Source organism: Mauremys reevesii, linkage group 12 (assembly GCF_016161935.1).
Source record: "Mauremys reevesii isolate NIE-2019 linkage group 12, ASM1616193v1, whole genome shotgun sequence".
NCBI classification, from domain to species: Eukaryota; Metazoa; Chordata; order Testudines; family Geoemydidae; genus Mauremys; species Mauremys reevesii.
The window spans coordinates 40,691,687-40,695,648 of record NC_052634.1 but is presented as its reverse complement, the minus strand read 5'-3'; the positions used below and the strand labels follow the sequence as shown (position 1 = coordinate 40,695,648).

The 3,962-nt window shown below is 49.4% G+C and overlaps 1 non-coding gene across 1 annotated transcript; it reads left to right on the top strand.

Annotated features, from left to right (window-relative positions):
* The first annotated feature begins 2,885 nt into the window (after positions 1 to 2,885).
* On the top strand, positions 2,886 to 2,959 carry TRNAT-UGU. Its single transcript has one exon. It is a non-coding gene; the product is annotated as a tRNA-Thr (tRNA).
* The last annotated feature ends 1,003 nt before the right edge of the window (positions 2,960 to 3,962 follow it).

Below are 3,962 nucleotides of genomic sequence, written 5' to 3'. Positions count from 1 at the left end.
TCCAGGTCCCATCAGGGCCACCCAGGGGGGAGGGTAAGTGGAGCAATTTGCCTCGGGCCCAGCAGGGGCCCCCACAAGAGTTTTTTGGGCTTCCTGGAGTGGGGTCCTTCACTAACTCTGGGGGCCCCGGAAAACTCTAGTGGGACCCGGGCCCCCGGAGATTCTTCCGCTTTGGCAGCAATTCGGCAGCGGGGTCCTTCCGCCCGGGACCCGCCGAAGTGCCCCAAAGTTATTTTATTCGAATTTCCTGAATCGAGTTCATACATTCAATGTTATGTGTCCCCACTAAAGCATGTGAATTCGGGGGAGTGCATCCACAGTACCAAGGCTGCATCGAGTGGCAGAGCATTGCACTGTGGTAGCTATCCCACAGTTCCCGCAGTCTCTGCCACCCATTGGAATTGTGGGTTAAGCTCCCAGTACATGATGGGGCAAAAATATTCTCACAGGTGTTTCTGGGTGTGTGCCGTCACTCACTCCTCCCTCCGTGAAAGCTACGGCAGACGCCATGTTGCCAGCATATGGTGCAGCACAGTGCACCAACTGTCTCTGGTATGTTGAATCCACTTCAAATGTCCTCTCCTCTTTCTATCTACATTTTCATCTAATCATTTCGCGCCATTTCTCGGTCATCGTGAACAGAGCCTCACAGCTTCCAACACTTTCTCCAGATTGTCTGTGCTGGGCTCCCGTGGAAGCTACAGAAGGCAACAATTCCCCGCCATCTCTTGGCCATCATGAACAGAGCTGCACAGCTTCCGCAGCAAAATCTGCAGGTCCAAATCAAGTCTCTGGAGTACATCCATAGCTGGGATGGGTCATTCAGTCCTTTGTAGAGCTTCAGTTTGTAGCAAAGTCCCTCCAGCGGTATTTGCCTTCTCTCAATGGGTCAATTGTGTAGCTGATGGTCCTTAAAGGGCCATCAAGCAGGCTAGGCAGAACTGACACCAACTTGTATGGCTGGGGTGTTCCCCAGAAGCAGAGCACAAGTTTGAAATACAGGCAGCATAGAGCCAATATTCATAACGTCAACTACAAAAATGATACACATCTAGAGATAGCATCATTATAATCAGCCAATCAGAACCTCTCCATAGACCCCTTACACGACAACCTTTCTATAATATTGGCTGCAAATATAGAACAGTGGTTGCAACGGTGATCTATACAGTTACAGATTATGTCAATAACGTCACAGGAGGTGACACGCCATCAGTGAGACTGATACTGGAATACTGCCTCCAGTTTTGGTGTCCTCATTTGAAAAAGATGTTGTAAAACTGGAGCTGGGGCAGCAAAGAGCCACCAAATGTTCTGAGGGCTGGAGAAAAATGTCTTCTAGGGAGCTATTGAAAGACCTCAACCTGTTTAGCATATCAAAAGAAGATTGAAAGGTGACTTCATTGAAGTGTTGAAGGGCCTTAATGGAGAGAAAAGATTGGCTATTAAAGGGCTCCTGAATTTAGCAGGAGAAAGACATAACAAGACCCAATGGCTGGAAGGTGAAAAGAGAAAAATTCATATTACAACCAAGACACAAAAATTCAACAGCGAGGATGTTTCACCACAGGAACAAGCTACCAAGGAAAGAGGTGGATTCACCATCTCTTGATATCATTTAATGAAGACTAGATGCCTTTCTGGGATGTGTTTGCCCCAAAAGTAGCTCTTGTGTCATACAGGAGGCCTGTGATATGCAGGGGGTCAGATTAGATGCTCTAATGGTCTCTTCTGGCCATAAAGTCGACTAATTTCTGAAAAAACTGAGTGTAGCATTGGGAGCAGCGTCTGATGTTTTCCTGTCTAGCTGGCTTGCTTCCTAGAACGAACGCTTCTTGAGTGGGGTGATCCACAGGGAGTAGCTCAAACCTCCAAAGTGCCTGGCCAGGGGCAGGACATTGGCACAGCAAGGGAGGGGTGTGGCAGTGACATCACAAAGGCCTTTTGCAGGACCTCAGACTATTGGTCAAAGGTGGTAGGGAGGAGGTGACCTCACAGAGAGATGCTGACATCAGCCAGGCAGGACAGGTGCGAGGGGCCAGGGAAACCTCAGAGACCCCTGTGGCTTTGCTTCAGCAAGTCTCCTTCTCCAGGTCTCTCTTTGAGGACTGAGAGAGTATTCGGGTTCACGGATGTGAGCGCCAGGAGGAACCTCTTTTGAGTTTTCTCCTTCCCTTTTAGTGATTTTACTAGAAAACAGACGTCCCTATTTAGACGGTAAGAGCCTCCTTGAGGGAAGGGGTGTCATGGGGGTGTCACTTTCAGATGCCGATGCCCCTCCCCGCTTTGTAAGGAAGTTCCCACCACCCTGCTCTGTGTTCGCAGGGTGGGAGAGAGCAGCATCCACGGCAGTGATTTGCTCCTGGCTGCCGGAGCAGAGCAGCAGACTCAGCTGTCAGAACTTCCAAGAGCGATGAAAGGGGAGGGGCCCATCGCTCTGTAGCAGGAGTGCAGGGCAGGTGAGTTCACGGCGGGCATTGTGGGATACTGGGGAAGGCCATTTATGGTGGTATAATGAACAGCAGCGTTTACTCTGTTACTTTAAGTTTGCTGCAAAAAGCTCTAGGCCTCTCATCGAAGTCGTTTTATTTTGTCAGCAAAACAGGGCAGTTTTGTCACCAGACATGGCATTGCAGTGTGTACACCAGCCACAAGCTACCGACCGAGAGAGCGTTGTGTGTTTTTCACACACCTGAGCAATATAATTCTGCTGAAACAACTTTGTAGTGCAGACCTGGCCAAAGATTCACTCACATACAGCTTGCAAGGAAAACGTCACCTGCTTCTCTGCTTTGCAGAATCCAAAGACAAGCAAAGCTTGTCAGGCCCTGGTGGCGATGGTAGGGAGTCAGGTGTGGGCAGACACTGTATTTTAATTACCCACAGGCACCATGGCTTAGCTGGCTAAAGCACCTGTTTTGTAAACAGGAGATCCTGGGTTCAACTCCCAGTGGTGCCTTGTTGATTGGTTGTTGGGACACCTGCTTTTGGCTACTGTCAGAAGACAAGATTCAGAGGTAGATGGGCCTTTGGTCTAGCCCAGTGTGGTTTTTCTTATGGTTTAAATAACACTCACAGGCACTGATAATAGAGTTACTGAAGGTTTGGGAGTTAGGAGCGGGTAGGTCAGTGGTCCAGTCCCCACACAGATGACCTGTCTCCCTCTGGGACAGGGGCAGGTCTGAGCTCTCACCCAAATGCTCATTGTGGCTGCCAGAATCTGTAGGCAGCTCATTTAGTTTACGGCAAAGGTTGAGTCCTGCTTTGTGCACCGTGTGTGAGAATGAAAATCCTAAGCTGCCATTTGAAATAATGAAAGCAGCAGGACGTGTTATTGTGCTTGCCCCAAAGCAGACAGACCAATGGAGAAATGCCGTCAAGTCCAAGGTAATACTCCCTGCCATTTTACCTTTTTGCTTGCTAAACTCCTTCTTATCTGCCCGGCCCAGGCTGTCCTCTGCCTCAGCTGCTGCTCCCGGCCTGCTCTAGAGTCAAACACGCAGGGCCCCAGGGGAACAGAGGCTGGGACAGGGCAGCAGCCTGGGCTGGGCTGGGAAGATGCTGGGAGTTCTCGTTCCTGAGAACTCGTCCGGCTCCCTTCTCAACAGCAAACAAATCAATTCCACGTCCTCCCTAGAAAAACCAGCTTGGAGCCAAGGGCAGCAGGGGATGATTCCTCCAGTTCCCACCGAGGCAGGAGAGAACCCAGGGTGTTTCTAGCAGAGTTTATGGAACTGACGTGGGAAACCAGCCTTTAATAACAGGCAGTTCCAGTTTAAACTAAGTGTTTTTAACAATTTCTACAACATTAAATAACCCTTCAATCGTAGTGTCACCATCCATAAAATTGCTTCAGCCTCCTAAGTGCACAACTAAACATCTCTTCAAATCCAAGGGAGTGGAGATCAGTCAATGTTCAGAGTCATCCCACATAAAAGAACCATGTTGTGGTACATACTGGC